At 35.4% G+C, this 12429-nt stretch overlaps 1 protein-coding gene across 8 annotated transcripts in view; it reads right to left on the reverse strand.

Annotated features, from left to right (window-relative positions):
• CASK (calcium/calmodulin dependent serine protein kinase) overlaps positions 1 to 12429 on the reverse strand; it is a 435002-nt gene that overhangs the window by 106861 nt on the left and 315712 nt on the right. The gene's annotated exons all lie outside the window — the stretch shown is intronic.

Raw genomic sequence — 12429 nt, forward strand, 5'->3', positions numbered from 1 at the left:
GACTGTATAACCCACTGATTTGGGACGCAACATTCTATATATGTCTGTTTGGTCTAGCTCGTTTATCATATTGTTCAAAGTCTCTGTTTCCTTGTTCATCTTCTATTTGTTCTACCTAATGATGTGAGTGGTGTGTTGAAATTTCCAACTACTATTGTACAGATGCCTATTTCTCTCTTCAGTATGGCCAGAGTTTGCCTCATGTATTTTGGGACACCCTGGTTAGGTGCATAGATGTTTATGGCTTATTTCTTCCTGGTGGATTGTCCCTTTTATTAATATATAATGGCCTTCTGTATCTCATAACTTTTTTGCATTTAAAGTCTGTTTTGTCTGATATTAGTATAGCTACTACTTCTCCTTTTTGGTTACTGTTTGTATGGAGCATTTTTTTGCAACCTTTCATTTTCAGCTGGTTTATATCTCTGAGTCTAAGTTGAGTCTCTTATAGGCAGCATATGCATATGGATGGCTCCTGTTTTTTTATCTACTCTGTCAGCCTATATCTTTTGAATGGGGAGTTTAATCCATTCACATTGAATGGTATTAATGTAAAGGAATTATTTTACTTCTACTATTTTATTCTTTGGTTTTCATATGTCATATCTTATTTTCATCTGTCTTATTACTCTTTCAGTTATTCTTTCTGCTATTCTTGCCTTCTACACTCTCCTCCAAGCTTCTCTCCCCTGTTTTTTTCTTTTGAGCTGTAAGGTCTCCTTTTAATACTGTCTGCAAATGTATATATTTTTTATTTTTACAAATTCTCTCAGTTCCTGTATATTTGCAAATATTTTAAACTCATCTTCATATTTGAAGGACAATTTGCCAGATAAAAAATTCTAGGCTGGCAATTTTTCTCTTTCAGTAACCTAATTATATCATAACACTGTCTTCTTGCCTCCATGGTTTCTGATGAGAAATCAGCTCTAAGGCTTACTGGGCATCCCTTTTATGTGATGGCTTGCTTCTCCCTTGCTGGTATATCTTGATGTTTGACATACTGAGTAGTATTTGTCTTGGAGTAGGTCTATTCAGATTTATTCTGATTGGGGTATTATGCACTTCTTGGACATGTAAAGTCATTTCTTTCATGAGAGTTTGGAAGTGTTCAGCGATCACTTCCTCAAATATTCTTTCTGGCCCTTTTCCCTTCTCTTCTCCTTCTGAAATTCCCAGGACACATATGTTGTTATACTTTGTGTTATCATTCAACTTCCTCAACCCCTGCTTAAGTTCTTCCATTATCTTCTTTGTTTTTTCCTCTCTTCAATTTCAGCTGTTCTGTCTTCTGTATCACTTATTCTTCCTTCTATCATTCTGAGTCTGCTGCTGTTTTTTTTTTTAAGATTTATTTTATTTTTTTCTACCCGCCTTGTTGTTTGCACTTGCTCTCTGCTCTCTGCGTCTGTTCATTGTGTGCTATCTGCTCATCTTCTTTTTAGGAGGTATTGGGAACTGAACTTGGGACCTCCCATGATGGAGGGAGGTTCCCAATTGCTTAAGCCGACTCCTCTCCCTGCTTGTTGTATCTCTTATTGTTTTTCTTCATTGTGTCATTTCATTGTGTCAGCTTGCTGCAGCAGCCTGTTGTGTCAGCTCACTGTCTTGCTCGTATTCTTTAGGGGGCACTGGGAACTGAACCTGGGACCTCCCATCTGGTAGGCAGGTACCCAAATGCTTGAGCCACATCTCCTTCCCTCCAATGTGTTTTTTATCTCACCTCCTGGGTCTTTAATTCCCATGAACTCTGTTATTTTTCTATTCATGTTTTCAAATTCTTCTTTGTGCTCTTGTGCTCACTCAGTGTCACCTTGGTGTCTTTTATCTCTTTAGCCATATTGTCTTTCAACTCATTAATTTGATTTTGTAAATTTTTATGAATCTTGTTGATTAGTTTTCTCAATTCTCATCTCAATTCTCAATTCTCCCGTGTCTCATCTGGGGCTTTGATATATTCCTTTGCTTGGGCCATTTATTCCATTTTCTAAGTATGGTTAATAAGTTTTTGCTGATGTCTAGGCATATGATTATGATGGTGAGTTTGTTTTGATGCTCGATTTCCCTCTCTTTTGTTGGAATTTAGTGGAGACTTGCTGTTCTTTTTTTTTTATTATTATTATTGCCGTTCTTTGATTCTTGGTCCAACCTATTCTAGGTCTTTAGTATTTCCCCTGTTAGTTGCTCAATTCTGGGCCCTGGACCCAGTAGTGGGTTGCAGACCTTCTTTCAAAGGCCTTAAGGCAGGAGGCTCTAAAGGCCAGAAAAAGCCTCGCTTATTTATTTAAATTTCCTCACATGCACATCCTTGGTCAGCCAGCAGATGGCACTCCTCTACAGGGATTTCAGTAAGCATGCTCCAAGTGTGTTTACTGTAGCAGGGACCAGATCAATGTGACAGAGGGTCTTGCTGGAAGGTAAAAGCCTGGCAAATCAAACTTTCTCAGAGACAGTTCTCCAATCTAGGTTGGCAGCCCCCTCCCTTTAGGCGGGTAGGAAATAATTCCACTCCCCTCCTAGACCTCAGCAACCACTTCTAGTCAGTAGGGAGGATGACTGAGAATGTCAGTTCTCTTTAGTCCCTTGCGGGCTCCCAGGGTAAACAATGGCGGTGCCCGCATCCCGCCTGGAAGGGCTCATGGGATGCAGCAGACCAAATTTGTGCGCCAAAAGCAGAATCAGCCTTAGGCTGCGTTCATTTCTCTCCCCTTTCCTGGGGAAGTGGACCCCAGAAGGCCCCTTCATCTGTAGGAGCAGCGTGAGGCCAGAGAATTCAAAACCCTCTTGGGGAAGGCTGTCGGTGGCTGTAGCTTCTTTGACTCAAGGTCTTACTGTCTTAACATTGAGGTTCTTTTCCTGTGCCCCTCTCTTCTGGGTAGTGTCCAGCCTTCTTCCCCTGGTGTTGTAAACCCTAGAAGTTTTTTTCCCAGGCCATTTTTGCCTGTCCTCTAGCTATTTTTTCTGGAAAAGGAGAGCGTCTTTCTAATCTGTCATCTTCCCAGAAGATGGGTTAGACTTCTACGGTGTTTCTAATCACTTCTTGTCTTCTATCTCATCTACTCTCATGCACTAATTAATTGGTGAGTACCAATGTTAATTAGTACCACTTTTCTAGAAATCCATCTAGTAGTGGCATATATCAAAGAGCCTTAAAAATGCTCATGCACCTTGATTCAGTAATTCCATTTACAAAAACATACCTTAAGGAAAAAATAGGAAACACAGGAAAAAAATTATGTATAAAGACACATCATACATAATGGAAACAAATATCTAATAATTAGAGAATGATAACAAAAATTACAGAACATCTATATAATGGAATATGTGTAAGAAACGAAGATTAGTTTTCACATAAAGGAAGAAAATAATGATTAATATAACCTGGCAGCCTACTGCCTCAGTCTCCCACTCCTGGGTTAAACAGCAACAAAGGAAACCAGCTTAAGCCAGTCCTATAGGCAGTAAAAAAGATGCCCAAGAAAGAGCTAAGTCAATACCAATTCAGCACTAAATTCCATTCCTTATTTGACAAAGGGGAGCAGGTAAAAACTAAATGGTTGGAATGTGATGGGGGAAGCGGTTAATCACAAACTTTTGCATGGGAAAGTTAGATCTTCTCAGATAGGCTGTAACTTATGAAGTGTCCAATCTATGGAGAAACAGAAGGGCTTACGTGCTAGGCTTAGGGGTATAAATTGTGTCATTTTTCTTTGTTCGGGGCGCCAGCCACGTTTTCTGATTGTGCGCCCCTTCTTGCAAGATTGAGAATAAATTCTTTTCTTCTCCACAATCACGTGAGCCTTATTTTCTTCCAGAAGATTTCTTTCTAACATATGTGGACAAATGAAATGGTTTTTGAAGAATTTTAAAGATGGGGATACAACTCAAAAAAGTAGAATGCAAAACCATTTATGCAATATATTCCTAATGATGATAAAAAATAGACATACCCGGGGGGGGGTGGGGATGAAATACACCAAAAGGATAACAGAAGTTATCCTTACTTTCCTGTCCATATTTTAGTCTCTTGCTCCCTATGCTTTCCAAGTTTTCTACAACAGCAAAAAAAAAAAAAAAAAAAAAGTTGCTATTTAAGCAAGTGACTTTTGCTGGACTATTCAATTATGTTATAGATTTGGGGCTTAAGCCACAAATCACATGGTTATCCATGTAGAAATTACTCTGGCTAATTATTAAACTTAAATTTTTAATAAAAAATCACATGGTTATACATGTGGAAACTACTAAGGCTAATTACTAAAAATTAAACATGCAGTTGTAAGAAATAATAGAGAGAGATCCCCTGTATCCTTTACCCAGTTCTCTTCAAGGGTAACATCTTGCAAAACTTTAGTACAATATCACAAAAAAGGATGTTGACACTGATGCCATCAAGATACAGAACAATTCCATCAAGACAAGGCTGCTTCATCTTGCCCTTTTATAGCCACACCCATCTTCCTCCAGCCCCACCCTCTCCTAACCCCTAACAACTACTAATCTGTTCTCCATTTCAATAATTTTCATTTCAAGGATATTATATAAATCATATAAATTATATAAATTATAGAAATCATACAGTATATAACCTTTTGGGATTTAAAAAAAAAATTCAGTTTAATTCTCTGATTCTGAGATTCTTCCAGGTTGTTGCATGTATCAATATTGCATTCCTTTTTTTTTTTAACTGCTGAGTAGTATTTCATAGTATGGATGTACCACAGTATGACCATTCATCTGTTGAAGAAATTGTAGCTACTTTTAAATTTTGAATGATAATTACACCTGCCAGGCTTTTGGTATTCTTTCACTGAAAACACTAAGCAGATATTAAATGGGCTAAAAAAGGTACTAGGCAGAAATTAGTTTTCATCTCTCCTGCTATTCCTGAGAAGACATGAACCTAATCCACTTCCTTCTATCTGTTCTTCTCAGGACTTTTACTTTGTTCAGAGTGGCAGTGGCAAAAACTAAAAATAAAATGAAAAATATCCTGAAACTGGTTCAAAGCCAGCTCTCCATTTCTTCTTAAAAGCCTTGGAAAACAAGAGATGATGTGAAAAAATTAGTCCCAAATGTCCCACTGAACCCTTGATCCCAGCAGAATTAGATGATACCAGGTTTATAAAGTTACTAAAGGCAGTTCTAAACTTCTGGACTTATGAAACTGCAATAATGAAAATACTCAAAAACAAAAATTACTTAAACTGAAATCACAAGTTTTTATCATCTCTATTTGGCACTGCTTATGCTGATATATAATCAATGTAGCAACCTTATTTTTAAACTTTTTTGGTGCAGCAGTTTACTAAAACTATAAGAGTTAATAAAAAAACTCTGAATTCACAAAGTGAATACTAATATGGCAAATCCCATGACTGGAAAACAGTTTTGGCTGCACAAGACTATATCATATTTTGGTCAGTAAACTCCCAAAGTGCTCTGTGCCATTTCTGTACCACCAGCACACTGAATGGATTGACATTATGTGTGTACTTGTTTACTTTTCTTTTCTGAGCTGTAAGGTCCTTAAGGGAGGTCTATATTCATTTCGCAACACTCATATAGTATGCACTGACTTAATTACATACTTAAGGAAACATAATATCAACAGCTACCAATTCTTGAGTTTATTATGTGTCAGGCACATCCTCAGGACAACACAGTGAAGTAGACATATTATACCACTTTTCTAAATAGGGAACTGAAGTTCAGTGAGGTCAAGTAGGGTCACAGATATTAAGTGTAGAGCCAGGACTCAATCCCAGTTTGTCTGGTTCCAAAGTCCTACCTAAATTATTAAACTAATTGTCTGTACTAGGAAATATATGAGAACCTTCAACAAAAAAACTACCATGTTTTTAATGCATGGATGTGGAAGTTAGAAAAGAACCTAAGACAATAACAAAGACCTTTATTGAACATTCCTACTATTTGCCAGGTGCTAGGCAAGGGGTCAGAAAAAAGAGAGATATGATCCCTGGCTTCGAGGAAGGAGTTCCCATGAAAAGGCATGAAAATATCTAAATTACTGTACCCTGAGGTAGATGATATAAAAGAAATGAAAACCAAGTGTCACAGAAATAGGCTGCCTAGGGAGGAGCTGGGGGAAGTCAGAGAGAGGAGGTGGAGGAGCAGCACCTCCCCATAGAGTCTAGTCTTTTCTGACAGGGAAGCAGTGGATGATTTGCTAGAAAGCACGAAGGCATCTGTGAGACTGCATTTCCAAAAGGCAAGACCCACAATTTCGACATGTCTGTTAAACCTCCTGGGATCTGTCACCTCTGAATTTATTTAGTCTTATCTTGCATCCAAATGTGATTAAATTCATTAATTTCATGGATTTTGTTTCATGAAAAGCATTCCCATTGCTGTACTCAAGTTGCCTATTTCAAGCTCTGAAAAGTGCCCCTAATTTCAAGTTTCTGTAAATAGGTAAGAAAATCATAGTTTTTATTCCATTTCTCCTTCATCTCTTCAGACTGAATAGAAACATTTTTTTGTCTAACTACAGAATCTTTCTCCACCCTTCATCATTTTAACATCTTTCTTTAACACCTTTTCTAGTTCCATTATTTCTTTCTTTGAGGATGACCAGCAGAATCACATTCTTAGTCTGACAAATGTGTATAATTGATGTCTGTAATTCAAGATCAAAACCATGTAAAGTCCTTTGGATTTTCAATCATTATAAAATTAAATAAGCAAAAAGACATTTCTGGTGCTTTTCCATTGCTATTTGTTTTAAATTTTAAACCCTAAAGCAGTAGTGCATTTGCATTTGGAGGTGATGTTTAATTTCTATTCTCTCTTAAATCTCAATTTCATTTACCATATAAGGCTTATTTTCTAGTCCTTGGACCAAACTTTCACACCAATAAATTTATTAGAATGTAATCAAGTCCTGCCTTCAGCTGATCATTTTGCTTTAATTTTTGCATAATTAAATTAAATCTAGTTTTTGCATAAATAAAATTTCACATAATTCATTTGGCAATCAAGTTTACATTTGGAAAAAAGTATATTTGAAAATTAGATTAGTAACCATACATTTTAACTTTGAAAACCTAATTTTTCTAAAAAACTCACTGATATAAATAAGTGTCTCAAAAGTTCCCTTGTTACTATTATGAAATAATTAAAAAAGCACAAATACATCAACTGTTTTAAAGTGGTTTTCTGAACCTATTTCTTTAAAGAGTGAATATGCTTTTAAGGTCAATAAAAGCTTTGGGACTAGAACAATTTTCTTACAAGAGTGGAAAAGTCTCATAAAAAAAGTTGACTAAGTAAAAATAACCTGCAAAAAAGGACAGAAAAATAAATAGAATCCTTAAACTAAAAGTTCACTATGTTTAAGTAGGCTGAATGTCTTAAAACTATTTTTCCCTAATGTTTTACTATGAATAGAATTTAGTATTTCTCCCTCCCTCTCTCTTTTTCCTTTGTTTAGGTAAAATTTATAGCGTGAAATGCACAAATCTTGAGTGCACCATTCTATGAGTTTTGATATATATATATATATATATATATATATATACACACCCATATTTTCCCTGCAGTTACATCAATAACAAAGATTTGTGGGTATGTTTAAATTATTTGTATATAGTTATAAAATTCAAAATCACTGAACAAATCCAGCTTTTGAATCTAGTCTAGCTTCTCTCTGAAGAATAATCAATAATCTCTTTTCTATTATATTACCAATCCAATTGTACTGGGTTTAAGTGCCAGTGAATATAATACTTTACAACTAAGGAAAAGCACTACTTGATACCTCCAAGGTGCTTTCATTCCAAATGACATGATAGGTCTGCTTATTAAAAAAAAAAAGAAGAATGAGTGCTAAATCTAAAGAGAAACAATAGCAGTTACAGTTGGGAAGAGTCTTACTTTTCAAGTCATAACCTGTCCATGGTAGACAGCTTCTAAGATGGTCCCCAATGGTATTCATGCCTTTGAGTAATTAATCCCCTCCTCTTGAGTGTGGGCTGAAGGAAACAAACTGCCATGTTGTGAGCAGTACTACAGAGAGGTCCTGAGGTCCTCAGTCCAACAACTCATGAAACCTGAACAATAATCATGAGCTTGGAGGAGGATTCCCTGACCAGGTGCACCTTCAGATGTGATCATAGATCTGGACAATAGCTTAACTGTAACCTCATGAGAAATCTTGACCCAGAGGACTCAGCTAACCAGAGCCTGGATTACTGACCCACAGAAACTGACATGTTAAGTTTTGGGGGTAATTCATTTGTAGCAACAAATTTGCTATATTAAATTAGTTGCAATTTGTGCTAGAGGCAACTATTTTTTATTGAAATTTTAATCAAAATAATTGTAGATTCACTTGTGGTTGTAAGAAATAATACAGAGAGATCCTTGTACACTTTGCTCAGTTTCTCCCATTGATAATATTTTATAAAACTATAGTATAATATCACTGGAATATTGTCATTGATATAATCCACTCATCTTAACCAGATTTCCTCGTTTTATATGCACTCATTTGCATGTGTGCATTTTTTACATACTTTTTACTCTGATTTTCTCAAAAACTTAAATTACATCCCTTTGTGATTAGGGCCTAACCATAATATTATTCTTTATAAACACTCTATCTGATGGCAAAAGTTGTTGATACATGATTCCAGGGGTTTATTCCTGGTTCCACATTAGTAAACTAAAAATGGAATCTGTAACAGAAGGTAATAAAAACCACTTACAGGTTACATAATTTTCAAAGGAAAATTCACTTACCCTGAAAGTTTTCTCGAAAGCTACTATAAAATAAAATGTTACCCTTTCCCCATAATTAATGCATTTCTGTTTGAAATTCAGATGCGAAATATTAAATACAGGTGAAATTTTAACACTGCCTCTTTTTCCTTTAAGGTACTCTGAAAGAAGTGAGAAGTTAATGCTATTTGTGTAATAATACCTTAGGAAATCAATATACCCAAGTTCTTATTTTATGATCAGGCAGTATTAAAACTCATAAACATCTAACACAGAAACAGCCAAGGAAAAAGTCAAGCTGATTATGAACCATGCAAAGCCAGGCACTTTTGCATAAAAGGTAAACCTTAGAGGAAAACAAAGGGATACCTACTTTCTGCTGCTAGAAGTCCTAGGAGGAAGGCAGCATATGGACAAACAACAAACAGTATGATTTTAGAGCAAGCAGGTTATCAAGCCACAGTTGGGCCCACAAGATGAGCCACAGAAGCATGGTACCCTGGTTGACCAGAGAGTGGGACTGTTAGGACTTCAAAATCAAAACACTGGGTTCTGATTCTGATTTCATAGACAAGATTTGAAATATGAGAAGAGGATATTTCTACCTTGAATTACTAAGTAACAAAGCAACAATATACTGTTTATCATAAGATTAAACTCAATAAGTCTTAATGGTAGTGAATACATAATGAAGGTATTTCAGTAATCAAAATAGGAAAAATCTCTTGGAAAATTTTATTTGCATTGTAAACAACATACCTAAACATGCTAGAATTTTTCTTTAGATGACAAATTGGGACACTGATTAATTTTTAAATTGAGTTTTAAAATATTCATATTTTCCTAAATGCACACAGTATTACTCCACCAAGACAAGACTATTTATGGAAACAATATGCTGTATGTGGTGAGCAGGTAGCTTTACCATTGTTCTCTGACTTTGGGATTTCACAGACCAGTAAAATTTCAAGAAAAATTTTGGGACTAAGTTAGGATTGCCAGCTTTCAATTTTGTCAAGCAAGGTCATTAAAAAAACCTACCTACCTTTCATTTATTATCCCTATCATTTAATAAAAAGAGTAGAAAAGACATTACCAAAAGATGAAAAACAAAGACATCTCAAGAAAGTACTGCTGGCAATTTTTACACTGCTCGTTTTTTCTAGCCCCCCAGCACTCACTTCCAAAGCACATGCTTTATGTTCATTTTTCTCTTTTTCGCTTTGGGCTTGAAAGAACTTTCAGGTGATAATGAAAAATGCTTCTTGTGATGGAAAAGAAACCCATGCACATACTTAGACAGAAAGATAATGGAAAGGTTAACTAACTTTGTGAACTTATAATAATAAATGATGCACAAGTTAAGGATAAGTATTAAACAGAGAAGGATTTAGGTATGGAAATTAATGAAAATGTTAAAAAATAAAAATGAAATGATTAACAAAAATACAAAAATATTGATATTTTAATTCATGAAAGTGTAAAGCTCTTATGTGAGTCCAGATAAAATATATAATTGGCCTTCTGCAAGCAACCACAAAACCATTATTATTACTTGCAAGAAAGGAAATTTGCTGGATAGTTATTTGATAAATAATGCTGCTGCTGATATGATAATGTCTTCCTTAAAATGGCCAAAAATTAGAACTTAATTTTAAGAATTTATGAATAATTCCTGAGAACTATATGAAATTTAGGAAAATGTTAGAATTTTCTTCAATATTTTCTTTTGCCTTTGACTTCTGAATGTGTAAAAATTTCCTCTTCAGTTTGAAAATTATTAGATATGTACACAGCATTGTAATTCTTCCATCTTTTACTTGTAGCAACCAGACAATGCCATCCAAATATACTTCAGAGACAGATATTTAGCATGGCAAATGAAGATACAGATTACTTAAAAAATCATTAAGATTCAGGAAGGGAAAAAAAGGCAAAAGTAAACAGGAAGTGACTATAGGAAAGGGAAAGCAAGAAGGAATCCTAAATTATGAACACCTAATTTGAAGGCTTGCGGGTTACCCACAAGACAGTGCAAGAGATTTCTTTTTTGTTTAAAAATCAAGTACTTTGGTCAGAAACTATTCAAAACCAAATTTAGAGATTGTACTGAAAAATGGGAAAAAGGGCAATAGAAATGTATTTAATAGAAAATAAACATGTCTATAAATACAGACAATTCCTTTCCCTAAAAGAAAAATCCAACTTTTCACTGGAAAGGGACATTTAAGAGTTCATTAAACACTTGCTAGGCAGAGGTAAATATTAAGGGACAATACTAAAGAATAGGTCTATGAAGCCATTGCAAGAACCATACTGCTCTTTAGGCCCACCAAGTATGTGACACATCATGTAGTCACAGTACAACTTGAAAATCATTATTGGGTCCATTCTCTTTAAATAGAATCAGCTCTAATCTGAGTGTGAGAAAAAGAGAAAGAGCTCAAGCTAAAAGAAAAGGTCAAGGTGGACCAAATGAACTGGAAGAATCAAAGACAGACATGAAACACTGAGGAGCATTGGGAGCATTGGGGACATACCTATAAACACAACCATAGTTTTGCCTTTCAAGTGGTAAGAGAGCTCTGGATAACTACTAAGTTAGTACAAGAGGAAAACAGCAAGGTCTTCTCTTCAAAGAGTTTCTTTCTTTGAGATTCCCATTTCTGAGTATTTCTGGAACTCACCATCACTCAAAAGAGGAAGATTCACATCCCAATTGGTAGAAGTCAAAATGAGGAACTATATGGCTGCTGGAATGGGAAACTTGATCCTGTCATTTTGCATAAGTATAAGCACATGCCAGTTGGTAAGAAACTGTGTGTATGTGAAGTGGCATGTGTATATGTATGTATAAACAGAAGAAAGAAGCATTAATACTGACAGATTCTCTTGAGTCTAATAGGAAAGAAGCATTAACACATTCCTTTTTCCTATATTCCTAATTATTAAGGACAAACAACTAATGCTTTTAGGAAGGGTCCTGGGCATTGATTCCAATGGTAATACAGAAATATTGAATGAGCCACTCCAAGAATACAAAAACCAAATCACCAGTACAAAGTCAACCACATGACAAATTCTGCAGTGACCCTAATGCAAAAAGGAAGAAAGGCTGAGGCCAGGGGACATGTGACTTAGGAGTTAAGTAAATAACATGAATGGATTTTATGGATTTTTTGTAAATGGTCCTTGAGAAAACCTCACTGGTAAGATAGAAATCTGAGCATTTTATAAAATAATTTTGTGAACACCAGCAGGTTTTCTCAGGATTATCTATATACATTTCATCAAAATAGGTACTTCTTCCTCTAGATTCTTCTTTGAATGTTTTATACACGTGTAATAGAGTTTGTAAAGACAGAAGAACTTCATAATTGTTTCAAGATATAACTCACAAGACAGCTTTACATTTAAAGATTTAATTCAAAGAGTGTTGTCTCAAAGTCTGATCTAATACAGTTGACATGGGGAAAACCTCATATCAGAAGGCTTTGTTGAGGAAGAAGGTAATCAGAAAGATCCAAAAAGACTGACTACAATGTTGGATGGCATAAGGTGAGATGCTCCACTTGGAGCGGGGAAAGGAGATGTATTTCTGAGGTAAAAAGAAAAAAAAGTGAAAAGTTTTGGAGCAGCAGGGGAAAGCAACTTCAATATTAAAATGAAAGGGAACCAGACATT

The sequence above is a fragment of the Dasypus novemcinctus genome, chromosome X, assembly GCF_030445035.2.
Source record: "Dasypus novemcinctus isolate mDasNov1 chromosome X, mDasNov1.1.hap2, whole genome shotgun sequence".
Classification (NCBI taxonomy): domain Eukaryota; kingdom Metazoa; phylum Chordata; class Mammalia; order Cingulata; family Dasypodidae; genus Dasypus; species Dasypus novemcinctus.